Source organism: Gallus gallus, chromosome 4 (genome assembly GCF_016699485.2).
Source record: "Gallus gallus isolate bGalGal1 chromosome 4, bGalGal1.mat.broiler.GRCg7b, whole genome shotgun sequence".
Taxonomy (NCBI): domain Eukaryota; kingdom Metazoa; phylum Chordata; class Aves; order Galliformes; family Phasianidae; genus Gallus; species Gallus gallus.
Window position 1 is genome coordinate 55,329,087 of NC_052535.1, and position 18,462 is coordinate 55,347,548.

The window sequence follows — 18,462 nt, forward strand, 5'->3', positions numbered from 1 at the left end:
TAGTTCAAACTGGTGAAAAAATTCTTTCTGAAACAAACAAAAAAATTAAAAAGAACATCTATCATCTCTACAATTTCACATTTTGTATTTTATTTTTAAAATAATGAAACTCACAATTAAAATCATACCATCCTCCACGTTCCCATACATTCCTTCTATTGTTTCTTTGAAATTATCTTAGTTTTTTATTGTCCCTTAGTGGGATGATAAAAGTCATCTTCAGAGTTTCAAGACAAAATCCTTGTAACTTCGGTAGTCCAAGGAACTTGTATCCCATTGTCACTCAGATTTGTTTCCACCTATAGAGCTAATGATAGGACTGGGGGGGTCTTATTGACCCCATCTCAGGTCAATAAGACACATTTACACTTACATTCATTCCTCAGAGGGATACACCTGCTTCAACATTCCATTTTTAACATCTATACATCAACATTCACAAAGCTTGTACAATTTCATCTCTGCCACTTTGCTTCCCACTCTCTCCAACACTAATCTTAAATTTTTGTCCAGTATTTACTCTGCACATTATCATAAGAATGATTATTCTGCTTTGCATATAAGTTTTTCTTCTAATCACCATATACACACATACAACATACATAATCACCATGTGCTGAGTATTTTTGCCAGTGATGAACAAGAGGCTCCATTCCAAGCTCATAAAAATTTGCACCAGAGGAGGTGACCCACTGTTGTTGTCACCACTGCTGGTGGTAGCTGTGTGCTACCACCCACAGCCTTGTTGTGCCCACATCCACAGGCTGGTCTTCATCAATGTTCAGCAAGTATTGATGAATGTCAATAGGTGCCATTTTTTCCACACGGAGGAATTCAGTGACACATCTTTCTTTGCTTCATATGCACTTCTATGTCAGACACCATTTTGTCAGACTGCCCCTCTACTACCATCTTTCACATGGCAACAACAACAACAAAAAAACCATAAAAAAATAATAAAACTACCAAAAACATTTAAACATATATCAGAATATATAAAATATGTTTCTAATTACTCACTGGTAAAATAATCAGTACTGCTATTTTTCATCTCCTCAATAACATTTGATCTTCCCTAGAGATCTTTCCACAAAAGCCTCCCTCCGTAAAAATTCCAACAACAAAATGAACAGCAACACCTCCCACCCAAAGTTCTGTAAGAACATGCTGGCTTTTTCTTTTCTTGTCCCTGTCCTCCTTCTCCCTTTGACTGCTGTTTTTCTTTCTCTCTCCCCTTGCTTTCATTAGCTGTTTCTCATATTGTTAGATATTTCAGGCAGCCAAAAGGCTCTTTGAGTTGACTGAAGGGGTGAAAATCATATTAGAAAACAGGAGTTGCATCTTTTTATTACTTTTGCAGACCTGACTCTTAGCCGTAGGGTTAACAGATGGGCATGTGCTGCCAGAAGATGGTTTGCATTGAAACAAAATGACACCGGCTCTCTCCAGGCTGCTTCAGTGACACAGTGATCTCAGGTACTGCTTCTACCTATACCCTGTGCCCAAAGACGAACTGCATAAAGGCTTGAGTTACTTGATTTTAATCTTCTCTTTATGCTTAAGAAAATGCAATCAAGTCTAAATAAAACAGTTCACATCTTCCTTAACCTCCCGTTTTCACAGTGCTTTTTACCTATTCTTTAACATTCTGCATTTTGAACAGATCTGAAATATGATTTTGAAGTACTTCTAATGAATAGAAGCTTCTGCTTTTTGAAGACCAGTAAGGAGCATTAAATCCAAAACTACAAAAAGCAAACCTCAAAATATGTAAATCGCTCCAAAAATAATGCATTCTATTTATTTCCACAGAAACTACAACAGCTAGAAAAAGCTCATTAGTACTATTTGATAGAGCAGATTCTCAGTTACAAAACACAATTTTTTCAATATCTTCACCACCATTAGCTTTGCATTTTTGTGAACAATGAACAAGAGCATGCATGCCATGTTCATAAAAGTCTGCTTCAGTGGAGGTGACCAGAGTTGCTGTCACCACTGCTAAAACACCACCACTCACCATCTCACTGCATTCACATCCACTGGTTGGTCTCCAGAAACGTTCAGCAAGTGTCAGTGAAAGTCAGAGGGTATCATTTTTTTCACACAAAGGAATTCAATGACACACCTTTGCTTCATACACACTTCCATGTCAGATACCACTTTGTCAGACAGTTCCTCTGCTGCCACCTATCACACAGCAAGAAAAGTAAATGGACTAATGTACGGAAGATTCAGCCTCTACTGTCATACCATCAATATCCACCTCTGATGTCAGTGACCAACACTGGAAAATAGAAGGCATTACTTTCAGACCTGTCCTTGTAGATACCTTTCAGTTTACTTCAACCAGAAGCATTAGTAATCACCTACTAGATGACTTCAGTGAGAAAAAGACTTCCCACCAGGTAAACAGAAAGCCTTTGGTTTTAGCGACTCATGAAAATTCTAAGCTGAATAGAGCCTTCTGTCACTATTCCACTTTGGTCTGTGCACTACATTGCTCTTGAGTCCTATAAATTTGCAATAAGGGTTGTCCAGCAGGGTGGGGGAGGTGATTGTCTTACCCTGCTGTTGTGAAGATCTCTTTGGAGTACTTCATCCAGGCCTGGAGCCCCCAGCATGAGATGGATGAGGTGGTGTTGGATCAGGTCCAGAAAAGGACAACGAGAATGATAAAAGGGCTGCAGCACTTCTCCTGTGAAGAAAGATTGAGGAAGTTGGGCTTGTTTAGCTTGGAGAAGAGGAGGCCCCAGGGAAACCTTGCTGTGGCCCTCCAGAACTTAAAGGAAGATTATAAACAAGAGGGAGAATGACTTTTTACATGATCAAGTGAAAGGACAAAGGAAAATAGTCTTAAACTAAAAGAGAGGAGACTTACATTACATTAGGAAGAAATTTTTTACTCAGAGAGCTGAGAGGCACTCATAGACATAGGCACTCATAGACATAGGCTTCCAAGAGAAGCTGTGGATGTCCCATCCCTAGAAGCATTCAGGTTGGATGGGGTACTCGGCAGCCTGATCTAGTGGCTGGCAGTGCTGTCCATGGCAGGAGGTTGGAACTAGATGATCTTTAAGGTCTCTTTCAACCCAAGCCATTCTATGATTCTACAATTTATGTCCCCTACTGATTATGGTATTTAAAACAACCAAGCCAGAGCTAGCTACTTGTCAAGCACGTTCACAGGCTCCTATTCAATGGGACAGACTTGCTTAGAACAGACATAAGTTGGGTACATCAGGTTTTGGTCATCAGGAAGACTTTCTGGGGCTATCATACCATCCATTGCTAATGCAGATTTTTTCCTGCCATTTCTTATGCTTCTTAACTTCAGAGCTGCCAGCTGGAGGGCTCCTATTTCTCCCCTTCAGGGACCTCTGTGCAAGCTAATGGAGCACCCTGTCGAAAAGAATTGTGTTTTCTGCATTTCACAGTCTGCTCCCTGAGACTGACTTCTTTTCATGACTCAAGAGCTGACAGCACAACCTGCAGAGATTTGGTTGGGTTGAGATTTCACACTGAATCCAAGACCAGCTTTAACTGCTTCTGTTCCCTGGAAGAAATTTGCATTAACTGCAAATGTATCATCTTGCTTCAGAAAGCTTTCTGACCACCTCTGGGGCTGAGAGGCCATCTCCATACCCAAACTCTTGCAAAAACTCTTCAAATTGCAAAGTATCAACCAGCGCCCTATTTTAAAACTTGATGGTATTTTCATCGAAGGATAGGAGACTCATTTCAGGAAAGATTCCACTTTCCAAGAAATTCTTCCACGTCTTTTCTGATCAGTGGTACAGTTCAGCAGACATAGAGGGTCAGGACCCAATGGCCTGCTCTGTGTTGCCAGCAATTGTGCCCCAAAGGGTCCCTGCATCAAAGCTGCCCACAAATTTCTCCCTTAAGAATACCACTGAAGTCACTGATGTGAAAATAAGAAACTGAGTAATGCAGTCAGCACCTATTCTCTACTTCAGACCACTTTTCGGCATCATTTGGCATCATGGTGTCATCAGAAAGTCTATCCTTTTATTGAGAAGTTCAAGTTCAAGTACCTTAACTTCAAAATTTAAGTTATCTTCATGAAACCATGCTATTTTGTTCATTTCAAAATGTAATTACCTTTTCTTACCAGGACTGTACAGAGATGCTAGGTGGTAACGATTGCCTTTTGTTAGCAAAAGCAGGCTCTATAAGCTATTGTGTTGCTAATTTTGCAGTTATCTTGACTTCCTTAATATCCATTTAGCTATTCCTTTTCTTTATGGGTATCTCATTCTGCTTGATTCTGTTTCACTTTGAACCTCTGTTGATGCTGAGGATTTAATGCATTTTTTTATCATACTGTGCAAAATGCTGATGGAATTTTTGTGCAGATTCTTTAGTGACAGAAAAAGATTATTATTATCCTCCCCTTTGTATTGTATCTCTAGAAATCTATGCACATGCTTTGCAGCCACCCACTTTGCACAGGAGCGTGAGGAAATAATTTTGTTTTATTCACTACAAAAGCACATTTTTAAAGATGTGTCTTCATAATTGTCCTTTTTAAAATTTGTGTATGCATAATACATTGCTTTTAAACAGGATTTGAATGAATTGTGCCAATTATACATACCTCACCACTCAGCCGGCTTCTTAGCTCAGAGGTGAAGTCATTTATGGTGAAATCAAAAGGACTTTATTAGATTTGAATGCAGAAGAAAAAGATTTTAATTCACTGGGGTTTGTGATGAGAAAGCCCCATCTGCACTCTGTATGAGTCATTCAATTACTCGACTTCTAGCATTTTTAACTGTGCTAAACCCACCCAAACTTTTTATTGTCCCATCCAACCAATCCTTGATCTATAACGGCAGAGAAGAAAGAGTGAGCTTCCTTCATCCCTGCCCTCCCAAGAGTTTTCGTACTTCCATTAAACTCCTTTCTATCTGCGATTCTGACTTATCAATGATCTATGGTAAGGATCAGCAGCTACCCAAATTAAATGGCAGTGGACTAAAAGTATTCAGAAACATTTTTATGTAAGCACTGAGTACACTGTGCGTATTATTCCAGCCAGTCAGCTATTCAGCCATCCTGATTTACACACGAATAGCAGCTGGTTATTAAGACATAGTTGTGATATCCATATATTGACCATATGCTCATGTAGAGAAGCAGAAGTGAATATTTTCTATGAAACAGGATTAAATGAAAATAATTAAATAAAACAGCAGAAGACTGAAAACGCTGCCTAGTGAGTCTATTTACTTATTATGCTCTGTATTTCTACAAATTCATTTTGCAGTCAGGACACATGGGGTTTGAATAATTTTCTGCCATTACATTTTTCATGCTTCTAAAGGTAAGATGGTGATGATTTTCAGTAAATATAAATCTGCTCATTTCTCTAAAGATTTGTGTACACTCTGAATGCATTTGTGACATCAGGTTTTCAGTGGAGGAGTGAAAAAATAACAATCTATATTCCTGAAAAGCCATGAAACCAAACCTGCTATTTTTCTTTTTTTTTTTTTTTTTTTGGAGAGGAGAGGAGAGGAGAGGAGAGGAGAGGAGAGGAGAGGAGAGGAGAGGAGAGGAGAGGAGAGGAGAGGAGAGGAGAGGAGAGGAGAGGAGAGGAGAGGAGAGGAGAGGAGAGGAGAGGAGAGGAGAGGAGAGGAGAGGAGAGGAGAGGAGAGGAGAGGAGAGGAGAGGAGAGGAGATGCAAACTCCATGCTCAAGTGCAAGTAGGCTGAGAAGTGTAAGAGAAATGTAAGCGTGTAATAGGTCTGATGAATCTGGGAGGCACATGTGTAGTGTGGCACAACACATTTAAAAGCTAGACATGAATACCACATCCAAACAAAAACATAAAACTTCTAACAGACCCCTCTCAGCACCAGCACGGCCCACTAATGTGTTAGGATTCCTTGCAAATAGTGCTCTGAGAGCAAAGCTATGGCACAAATTAAACAACAAGTCCATTTTACATAATGTCTCAGAAGTACAATCAGAAATATGTCACATTCAGTATGAGTGTTCAAAAAAAAAAAACCCACCTCTTTGTTGAGCCTTTGGATTATGTGTTTTGAAACATGTTTCCTTCCAGCTGCAGCCATAAAGAACAACAAAATAATTTCTGTAGAAAAATAATATCTATATAGCCTCTTCACAGCCTTTTTATTTTGTGTATTCTGCCTTTTAGGCACTGACAATACCTGTAAGTGAAGCAAGCAGAAATTACCTCTTCTGCAAAGAAAACCTACCTTATTGATAAAAGCAATATTTTCACTTGTTCATATACCACATACTGTTCATTGAATAGATAGGTAAATATTGAAATTTGAAAGTGCTTGGATACTATGGAAAAGTATATTTAGAAATAATAAAAGATATAAATAACACTGAGAAATGCTTTTAAGGGCACCCGTTCCCTATAAAACTCTCCCAGCTTCAGGTGTTATTACTGCCTTAGCAGAAATTGGCACTGACATCAGTGAAAGAAGACTCGGCATCTCAATTCTTTAAATAAGATCTCTAAACAGGACTGTCACTTTCACTTCACTTGGACTGACTCAGTTGAAAATCCCATATAGAAGAGTCTGTTTGGAAAAAGTCAACCCACAGTTTGCAAAATATCGGTTGTAACAGCTGCAGCAAATATTTCTATAAAAGATTATCAATATTTCTATCAAGGATGAGCTGAAAGCAGAGCAGGATCTAAAATTTAATTATATTTACATATGCATGCCTTAATATATAAGAAAAAATGCTAACTCAATGGAAATTTTTCACCAGCTCCAGTGGAAGCAACATTTCCCACTGAATGTCTTACTTTTCATGATATCTGCAGACAAATGACTAGAAACTACATTACTCATTTTCAGTGCAGTTTAAAACTAATTAGAGGTAGGCCAATTGTCCAAGTGTTATGCTTATACTAAGAAAATACTTAGAAAAATCATGTGAAGCTTTATAACCTGAGGGAAGAAAAAGAAAACAAGCTTAGTGTGAGGTCTAAATCAAATACGAAGCAATCTATATTTTCCATTAAAGCCAATGTGAAATTGGCCATTTTACAAAGGTCTTGATTGAAAACCATGTGAAAGTTAATGGCTTTCTCTCAGATGATCCTCAGCACTCAAATAAGAAACAAGGCAAAACCAGACTCAGAAAAAAACAGAACTTGAAATAAAAACCTACCAGCACAAATCACAGGACATAAAAGAAACAAATTAAACATCTCTAGAAAATTATAAATTGATAAGACTAGAGGGAGAATCAACAATGAAGATTCTCATTATTCCTGTCAGTTCTGCATTATATTTCTCTGCTTTCTTTTTTGTTCTTTTTCCTTTATCAGAGACATAGCAGTTAGATTTGCCAATATTGATTCAATATGCTACAAGCCTTATTATCTATTCTTTGACATTTGGTGTTTTTCTCATTCTTTACTTCTAATAAAAAGCAATAGAGATGTTTAGTAAAGACTTCCCGATTTGAAGTCTAATTAGCTTTCTGTGAAAAAATCCAATGTCTTTTGAATTCCTATTTCTAGGTTTTTTTTGTGGTCAGTTTAATTAATTTTGTTGATATGATGCTTCATGGATAAAGAATGAGAGAAAAAAAAAAAAGCCTTAGTAGTTTAATACTTTAGGTCAGCCTTGTCAGTGCCAATTAAAAATTAGTGTCCATTAAACTAAGGAAGAAATCAGGTGAATCATTTTCTAGTGTGGTTTTCTTTACAACCTAAGCCATCCTATGATTCCGTCATGATTTTTTTTTTTAATGTTGTCCTTAAAATTTTGGCATCTCATAATACTCAGAGAAAAAAAAAGAAGTCATGAGACAACATGGCTACTTCTCTTCTCCTCCCTCCCCCCAAAACAAGAGGCAAAAAATTGTTGAGAAACTCAAAAACAGGAGTTCACAGTTTAAAAGGCTGCTGACAACCTCTTATGGTGCTCTGCTACAGGAGCTATGATTTCAAGAGTGAGAAAAGTGGCTCATAAACGCTACTGATAGCCGAAAATTAGGTGATGAAGAACACTTCAGAATGTTTAAGTGTGGTAGGTATGATTACAGCAATCAAAACGCTATCCCATTTTGCTACAGTTTATTTTGAACAGCAAGGTTAAAAAAACATTAAAAAGCTGCATGATCCTAAAACGTGCAGTACGCATAAATGTTAGAAACAGTGACAGAAGCATACATAGGCAGTTGACCCAAAAGGCGACGTAGCTTTTATCTTGTTTTGTACTTTCAACCAAAAATATTTCTACTACTTCTCCAGGAGGTTTCACCCCTATGTTATGGTCAGAAGTAATTCTTTGGCAGCTTGGTATTACAGACTGACCTGCTTCTCACAAAATACCTATGCCAAAAAAGGGCTTTGTCCTTAATCGTAACGCTGGGGCATTGCAAGGATGTTTGCATAAGTAATTGGTGAGCTGTAGTGATTTGGTATACATTACTACATATAACCAGCAGAACAGCAAAGCAACATTAGCAGTAAGACATGAATTTGGTCTTACAACCATGAATATAACCTCTGTTGATCCAGAAAATGAACATTACCTTAACATTTACATATACTATACACATAGTAGCCTTTCTCTTTTGCCAAGCTATTTTTGGCCACTTGGGATATTTTCTCCTCTTCACATAGTGACTTCCTATGTAGTTTCAGAGATGTTTATTGCTCTTGTTCCTTGCCTGGCAATTGCTCCACAGCCTGGGGCCACAGTTCATATAGAGTACTCTAGGGTGGAGCCAGCACTAAACACCCTCAACTCTTGGCTCTCCTGTGAAAAGCTTCTCCTTGCAGGAGATAGGAAATCTCCAAGGATCATCACATAAACCTTCCTATCTTCCCTACCAGTGCAAAATAGCCCCATAAATACAGAGTGACACACACATTAAAAACTCAAATTGAGCCAACCTACCACAAGAGATCTCCTCTTTCAGCAGAGGACAAGAGAATAAACAACAGATGACACCTGTTAGGTTACACTCATCTTAAACCAACATAACTCCACGCTGTCACCAAGTACAAATGCTTTTTCTTCCTTCTGTCACTGAGTCAGCAAGCTCATCCCAATTCATTGGAAAACTGCACTATTGCTAATGGACATAGGAGGGAGTCAGCAATGTAGAATAAACATACACAAGAAAACACAGAAAAATCTAGTACTGATAGCAGTACTCAGTACTGCTCAGATTAAAAAAAAATGCAAATAAAATTCATTTATATCTTTTTAACAAAATTACAACAAATTCAGCATGAATGTCTGTGTGCCTTATTCGTTATCCAGTAAAATAAATAAGGTAAAAACTACAGAAACAAAAGTTGTAATGAAAGAAATAGAAGTTAAATGAAAATCTCTCCTGTGAGGTTAGGAAGCAACCAGATGTTGTTCTTAACTTCTGCCAGGAACTGAAGGTAAATCAGTATAGGCATGTAAGCTCTCAGCTGAAGATCTGTACTCCAGGCACAAAAGTTAATTGGCAGCTAGCTTCTTCACAATAGTTTAAAAGATTTTAAAACCCAAAGGGATTAGCATGATCGACAGATTTGACCTTCCTTATAACAGAGGCCAGAAAACGTCATGCAGTAATTCCTACATCAAATCCCAAAACTTCAGAGCTAAAGTAGAATACATACTCAGCTAAGTACCCAGACCCAGCTTCCAAGATTTAAAGACATGGAGTGATCATTGGCAGCCTTTTCAAAACTGATCTGCCTGCTTTTATTGATAAGGGTTGCCTACTACCCAGTTTCAATAGCCCTTTCTTCAACAGAAGTAGCCACTGCCATTCATTCCTGGCTTCTTATTACACTCTTTCTGTTATTATTTTAAAGAAGTAAAAATGAAATTGTAATTTCAAAAATGAAATAATGTTATTGAACTAACATTAAAAAAAAAAAAAGATACTCAACAGTGCATTTATATGATTTCAGGGTACTTATGATGGCAACTGTTTGAAAGAAACAGTGAGATATATTTGAGATATTTATATTAAAATATTCATTAAGCACAGAATGCACTACTCATGGATTTAATCACCTTTCATAAACTAACCACTATTGCTTTGTCATATTCTCTGCTTAGAGAGTATTCTGTGACATAATAATATTCATTTTGCACAGTGTCCATTGCATTCAAAGGAAAAACATAACATTAGCTAAGTAAGCAGCCCCATAGGACTCGCAAAACTCTTCAGGTTTCCTACATACAGAATCACTCAAATCACTAACTAAACATGTATTAGGAATAAAACTGCTTTCTTCAATCTCTTCCCTTACAGGCAACCTGCAAATTTTCTAGTAGCTGTGCTGAAGTTATTCAACTGGTGCATAAGGTGAATAATATACAGTAGCCCCAGGTGCTCACCAAGCCCATGGTATTGCCTGTGATACAAAAAAAATCCATTTTTTCCCCTTTTTAATTAGCTATTGAAGGAAGCCCCTTGCTGGCTGCTCCCTTGTATGCTGAGCTGCTCGCTCCCTGCCAGGCTGATGAGATCTTTTGACCAGGTCATAGAATCATAGAATAGCCTGAGTTGAAAAGGACTACAATGATCATTGAGTTTCAACCCCCCTGCCGTGTGCAGGATCACCAACCACTAGACCAGGCTGCCCAGAGCCACATCCAGCTTGGCCTTGAATGCCTCCAGGGATGGGGCATCCACAACCTCCTTGGGCAACCTGTTCCAGTGTGTCACCACCCTCTGTGTGAAAAAATTCCTCCTAATATCTAACCTAAACTTTCCCCCTTTCAGTTTAAAACCATTCCCCCTTGTACTATTACTATCCACCCTTGTAAACGAACAGGGAAGCAATCCAGTACTCAAGTAATCATGAATCAGGATTTACTGATGTGAAAATTTAGAGCTTGCATTTTCAAAAGCATGTGTGCAGAACTTGCTTATACAAACAAACAGAAAATAATAATGCAACACAAAAACAGTTGTGCCTCTTTAGAAAGTGTGAGCAGGCACTCCCACCCAGCAAAACACTCACCAAGCAAATTAAATAAATGCAGCAATTTCAACAACATTCAACAGCTTAAGGAAATACCATAGGCAAATATCAGCCCTGCCACCCACTGCCTTCTTTTCCGAAGAAAAAGAATTTCATAGTCATACATCATCATATTATAGAGAGCTCTCTGCAGCCTTTTTATTGATTAAAATGCGCGCAGTTGCTGACAGGTTTGGTGTAGCGTAGAGACCCAATGCTTGCATCAACAGATACAAGAGTAGAAGCTTCTCCACATGCACCCCAGGAAGACATACTTTGAAGTTTTTTTCTGACGTTTTGGAAAAAAAAAAAAAAACAAAAAACCTATCATAATAAGAAAATAACAAAAAATAAATTCCATAAAAACTCTCGAGTTCGATACTTTCAGAAAGTCTGGAACCATTAGCGATACTGTTTAATACTGGAGTATACTGATGAAGTGGGAAGACAAAGTGAGAGGGAAAACATACTGATACTAAAATTAAGAAGAAAAAAATCAAAGAGTACATTATCTTCAAGCATCCAAAGTGTGAAATCAGTAATTTTCTTTTGTAACTAAAAAAAAATATTCTGGAGTAACATCAGTATAGGAAAATAGGAGAGAACACTTCTTGTTACTTCACATTTTCTCCTATCGGAGTGAATATAGTTATTACACAAGTTTCTCTAGAGAGGATGGTTCCCCTGCAAGAGTGATGCTCATGTACAGGCAGCCCCACTGTGAGTCCTATAGCTGTGGAGGTGAAACCATCTGTCTGGGTTTTATTGCACATCTTTTTGTTAGTGGTTTGGTGCTATAGTTGCTTACTGCAATTTACGAAAGTAAATGACAGTTTTTAATAAACACTAAAATTCATTTAGTTTTAAAAAGTAGTTGCTGAGAAGCACACATTTCATGAATTCAACTGTTGATTTATATTTAACATGTATTTTATTAAGTTATTTGTAGTAGATTTCTGAATCAAAGCTAATTATTTATGATTTGTGACATAATTCCAGCTCCTGAACTAACCATTCCACATTCAAGAGCCAAGACTTATCTTTACTTAACTATGAACTGAGAACTAGCAAAATACAATGCTTCACATTAATGGGAAAAATTCTGTTTCTTTTTCTCATCTATAGCAACAAATTCAGAATACTAGTGATGTACTAGATGCAAAGAGGATCTAAAATAGATGCAGAAGGAAAACAGTCTGGCAAAGTCTACATACAGGGTAAGCCCGAAGTGGGAGCTGGAAAGTTTCTTCTGTGCTAAATTTCATAGAAATGGTTCTTTGGATGGTGAATTGCCGTATTAGGTGACTGCTGAGTGGTCACCATGGGATCTTAATGAGTGATCAGCAACTTTATTTCAAGAAATTTTACAGAAAAATACATTAGGACAAGCACAGCTATGGCCATTCAGCATCTGCTTTCACACTGCCAGTGCAGCCAGGAGTTGGAAATCCTGCCAGTACAATCATTACAGACCTACGCCTGAAGGTCTACTTTTCTCTTGGAGCACAGGGAAATACCATTTAATGAAAAATAAGGAACTCCCATTCACCTGAACTACACATTCATGAACAGAGTCAGTCAGAAGTACAAGTCATTATATTCACAGATCCAGCAGCAATCCTGGCTCACTGCACCACAACAAAACACTTGTGGAGGGAGCAGTGGGAGCAGGTCAAGGAGCAAACACTGTCCATTATATGTTAATGGCTATAAGAGGGCAAGGTAATGCATTTGGTTTTGGTCCAAGATAGAAGCAAGTAACATAACATCAAGTCAGGAAAAAGGTACACATGTACTTTCATATTGTCATTGAGCAACAGTTTCTTACTTGAAAACTTTGTATCTCAGAGTCCTTCCTGCTGTGCCCCTTATTAGACACAATATGTCTGTATATACACACTTTTTCTGTGGCATGGTATTTCAAATCAATATTATATGCTGTTGTGTTGAATTCAAAATAATTTGAATGCTTTTTGATAATAAACAATCAATTGTGAAACCTTCATTTTGCTTTTTCAAAAAGATAATAACTGCAATGATCAGACTCCTTACTTGAAGCTTATAATGAACTAGAGTCCTTAAAGCATAAGAATTGAAAAATGTAAGAAAACAACCATACAGGACTAGAGTCTTATAAGAGGATTTATTTTAAGAAGTCTGTTTGCTGACAATAGGTTTTCTTTTCTGTTCATAAACAATTGATAGTATTCTGATGTACTTCTTCATAAGCGGTCACAAATTAATCTGGGCTACAAATACAGGACTGCTAGACTGCTAAAGTGCTTATTCTAACATCCCTCTATTATTTCTTCTGTTTCCAAAGTTTTCCCCTTATCTCCAGAGAGATTAATTACTCTTAAGCTGTATTATACAATACAGATTAAATACAGGAAAGTAATCGATGCGATTTAAGGTAGACAGCCAGTGAATCCTACAGAAACATAAGGAGCTGGACACCTATACCTGAAATGAAGTATAAACTACTTTTCTCCCTGTTGAAAGTTTGTGAATGGTTTTTCCTCTTTGTCAGACACAACTCCTCCTAATCCCCAGTTCAGAAAAAATGTTTAAATGGCAATAGCAGCAAATGTCGAACAAAGGAAGGCTGATGAATATTTCTTACTGCCTCTGCGTATTTACACAGATAAAAATCCTCCGTAAGTATTTCTGTAACCAAAAGCATACATGCTCGAAATGTTCCAATAAAATAAACAAGTACCAACACTGTTGAACCAAACAGTTGTTAAAATAACTGCTTTCAAGAGAAACTTGAAAATGTCACTGAAAGTTTTACTGATATTCTCTGTCAATGGTACTGGCAATTAAACAGAAGGGGTAAAACAGCTCCTTCACACCTTTGACTGAATACAATATTTAATATAGGAGAAAATGAAGCTGCAGGAATATGGCACATTTATGTAGCTGTCCAACAATCTCCAACAATAATGATTATTAATCAACAACCAAAAATATGAATTATGACTCACCAAAATTCACCTGGTTATGTGGCAGCTGCACTGAGTCCAATAAATTCAGTAACAGAAGAGGCTGAGAACAAAACATAAAAAAAGAACTTACTTTTGTGACGTGGAAAATTCAGTATTCCACCACTTGTTTTCATCCAAGATGGTGAATAAAGCTCTCTGAAGCTCCCCCATTTGTCTGAAACAAAACAGTCGGGCCTTTCCGCCTCAGGAGGACTGCAGCCCTGGGCTCTGCCATCTTGTGGGGAACTGCAGGCCTTGGCCATGCTAGTATGAGGAGTCCCTGCGTGCTCTGGGCTACTGATGCTGCAAGTTGGCTTTTGTAAATAAATAACCTTGGCTAACCAAAAAATAGAAAACTGAGGAAACAAAGTCTAAGGATAAACTGTTCCTTCCTTTTTTCCATTCGTTCTTTCAGTTACATAAAACAACTCCTGAAAAACTTTGAAATTAATATAAGCAAAAAGTATTACAGGGCAAAATACAAACTGCATTTCGGTGGACTTAAATTAACATTTTGGCAACGTGAATTTGCCCCAGAGCATTAGCATATTTGTTCAAATGGCTTTCCAGAGCTGTGACCGTGTGTTGTTTCCCTGAAAAAATTGGTTAGAAGTGGGGGGATGAAGGAGATGAAGCACCGCAGAACATTAGGAAGAAAGCAACATTAGGACCAGAGACTGCAAATTCGAGATTGAACCCGAAACCTTTCATTTAGACCTAACTAGCCAAATAGTCAAGTATTTTCAGTGTCATTTCTAGATTGAAAGGAAAAATATCACAGAACTGTAAGCACCTGCACTGTGAGGCAATATTTCAAGACCTCCAGAAAATGCAAAGGCTGCTCCAAAAGTAATGCCTTCCTAATTTATTATGATGGCCCATTATGGCAGAGGTGGATACTGATGATATGGCAGTAGAGACTGAACCTGCCAAATGATAATCCATTACATTTTGTTGCTGTGTGACAGATGGCAGCAGAGGGGCAACCTGATGGAATGGTATCTGACACAGAAGTGAGGATGAAGCAGAGGTGTGTCATTAAATTCCTCCATTTGGAAACAATGGCAGCCATTGACATTCATCAATGTTTTCTGAATGTTGATAGAGACCACACAGTGGATATGAGCACAGTGAACCAGTGGGTGGTGTGCTTCAGCAGTGGTGACAGTAATGCGATATGACAGACAAGCTGGAATGGACAGACATGCAGATTTTTTTTTTTTAAGAAGTGCAGCAGGCAGGCTTTTGTTCACCACTGGTGAAAATGCATAGGTAATGCTTGTGATTAGTTGAAAAATAGTGTTTTGTAGCTGAGAATTTGCTCTATCGAACAGTATTATTGTGCTTTTTGTATCTGTTGTAGTTTCCATGGAAAGAAATAGGAGGCATTAGTTTCAGAGTCACCTACGTTATTTAATGAAGTAACAGCCACTCACAGGATCAGGAACTCCTCAACACAGACCACTAGAATATATGGTCAAAACCCTACTTCATGAGTTGGTAAAATATACTTTTACAGAATAATCAATATTATTTTTTCTCCCCTACACACACTCTTTGTCAGAGCTTTTCAGTAGTTTTCTTACAAATATAACCACATTGCTGACTCTTTCTTTTCTTTTAAGTTGTTCTAGCCTTGTTAAGTTTATGCAAGATGTCTGCATAGTAAGAGTTATCTCTCTAATCCCAGCAAGTATTTTATATGTGTCTGATTATCTTCTCAGCACACACTGTTGTTTTCACAAAGCAGAGAGATGCAGTAATAGAAGTCTCTGTTCTGTCTTCGTCCTCCGAAAACTTTAAATTTGTCCCTTCCTTTCTAAATTATCTCAGTTGACAAAATAGGAATCAGACATTTATTTAACTTCTCTCTTGTTCTTTCTGCCCTCCATGAGAAAGCATGCAGCATGCCATACGCTTGCTAGATTGCAGACTGTAGAAATTGAAAAGCCTTCAGGCTTGACAGAAATCTGGATGAAGCAAGAAACTGTGACTGCAGTTCTCTGAGGCAGTTACCTGGGTTGTGACTTCTGCCACTGGGACAAAGCACATTTCCCTTCATGATTTTGCTTTCAAGGTCCTCCACCACATTTTCTGTCCCCAGCAGGTCACTTTCTCAGGACACCATGGGCTTCTGCTCTCCATTCTTCCATTCTCTTAGCAAAGAGAGTTTTCTTAAGTTCTCTGCCAAAAACAACAATAACAAGTCAGCTTTCCAGATGTGATCAGGAATAGAAGTATAGCTAAATGGGACAAATTTTTTTTATAGAAACACCCAAATCTCCACTCGTTTAACTTCTTACGATTTCTAGCAATTTTCTGATCACTCTCACCAAATACCTGCAGGCAGAAATGTTCACATTTCCAGCTCATTTTAACTGAAAACAGCAAAAACAGAACAAACAAGTTGGGGAAAAAGCCTCCTATACTCAGTCTTCTTTCATTTCCTCATTGGTAAACAGAAGCAGTCTGCATTTTGGAAACTCCCATGTTTATTCAGTTCTGTAGAATAGCAAGGGCTTCTCAGGTTGCATATTAAACAATATATAGTGCATATATCATTTGCTATATTGCCCTCTGTTTTTTTGTTTTGTTTTGTGTTTTTTTTTTTTTTTATAATTTCAGTGTTTTGGAGTAGCTCTGTTACAAGCTAGCTTTGTGTCTGTCTATTGGAAAAATGTCCTTTATCTGTAGTTGAAGTACAGAAAGCAGCAGTGTTTTTCTGCCTTAGCAGTTTTCATAGAATTAGCAGTTAAAAAAAAAAAAAAACTAAAGCTGCTTTTTCTTTTTTTCTTTTTCTAATAGCTATAAAAATGTTAAGTCTCCTGAACATGCACCATCTGACCTACTGAGCTCATTAATTTAGTGGAGCAAGGCCTCAAATAAGAAGTCAACAGACATTTAGATAAATTGTTGATGATGTGTAGGCAACAAGCTAAAATTCTCATAAAAATGTTGTTTTAGAAAAATTTAATTCCTTCTTTGCTTCCGTTTTCTCACAGGGATCTCAGAAAAATCTCCTTTAATCCACTTCATGATTTTCTCTTTAAAGCATGTCAGAGGAATGAGCTATAAGTATATACAACTCATTTCATAAATGAGTTGTAAGCAACTAAGTGTATGAACATTTCCTACATAGAACTTTTCAGAATATCAACATATTTTTACTGAGGTAGATCACTCAGCATCATCAGTGGAAGAATTTTACTCCAGTGACTAAATGAGAAGAATCTATTCACCAACAGTGAACAGTTAACACTCATTATTACTCATAGGGCCACTTTAAACGATATAGCATCTTGTGAGCTTCATTCAACTCCCATAGTTCCATGGAGTCATATAGGAATCCTAGTTCTATCTTTATGGAGTTCCACTTCTGAGTACTGATACTACTAATCATAATAATTTACAAAAATCCAATTCTCAGAAATTCAGGGAATTTGTGTTTTATCCAGACTATGAGTGGTATTGTAGGTGTTTGACTGACCTAAGAACCACCTCAAAATAATAACCATTTGACGTTGTACCTTCCCACAGCTGTAGACCTGGATGACACTGGTTTGAAAATATTTTAATGCTTAACTTCATAACAAACATCCAACCTTCTACGTAGTCTCAACATGAGGTAGAAATACCAATGAGTGAATATTTTCTTAATTAACTCTATTTAAATCCTGCTATCACACTGATTCTTGAGGAAATCTTTTGTATTGACTTCAACAGCAGCTGTAGAACAGAAGCACCTATTACTGTTTTTAATGAAATTGAAAGATAATGACTGAAGTTTTTCCAGTAAAGAATTAAGGTTTCCTTTTAAAAACAAGTATTAGAGATTAGTATTCTTTTTATTTTTTATTTTTTCTCCAGGATTTTACAGTGAAATTTAATGAAGTAGGCTTTTATTACAGGTATTTCCTGTAATATATTTCAATGAAACTAAATATAAGTCAGCAAAGTTGCTCATGTAAGCATCTGGGATTTAAAGAATGACTTAAACAATGAATACACAAAGTTGCTAACCGTCTTAGGGAAGTAAAATGTGCCACTACATGATGAATCAAAACCAGTAGTCTTTTCAAACTTAAAGGATTTATTCTGTACATGTAACTGAAACATAATTAAAAAATTACCCTATTGTGTTTCTTCTACAGAAAATTTGACTAGACTTTAGACCAGTACCTTTGTAACAGCTTTTTTTTTTTTTTTTTTTTGGGGGGGTAGATTTATAAATCAGTTACATCTTTGTAATGGCACCGACTCAGCAAGATTATATTACAGTACTTATCTTCAAGTAAAGTAAGTCTAGTGAAATTATAAATGTTTAGGTTTTATTCCTTTGCAATATTCTGCTAAATGGGGGACATTAATAGGATTACTGTGAATAAAGTTAAATTTTGGTCATGCGTAGCATAAAAGCAGTAGCAGCAAAATATATATATATATATATAAAATAATACCAGACTAATCTGG

At 37.2% G+C, this 18,462-nt stretch overlaps 1 long non-coding RNA gene across 1 annotated transcript in view; it reads right to left on the minus strand.

The window, feature by feature from the left end:
• The window catches only part of LOC107051710, a 299,217-nt gene that overhangs the window by 60,418 nt on the left and 220,337 nt on the right, over positions 1-18,462 (minus strand). Inside the window, exons 21-25 of the long non-coding RNA XR_006939094.1 lie at positions 16,009-16,176; positions 13,993-14,053; positions 6,042-6,200; positions 2,568-2,698; positions 1,021-2,190 (exon numbers count right to left, since the gene is read on the minus strand). This is a non-coding gene — a long non-coding RNA (uncharacterized LOC107051710). The remainder of the gene's footprint in view (positions 1-1,020; positions 2,191-2,567; positions 2,699-6,041; positions 6,201-13,992; positions 14,054-16,008; positions 16,177-18,462) is intronic.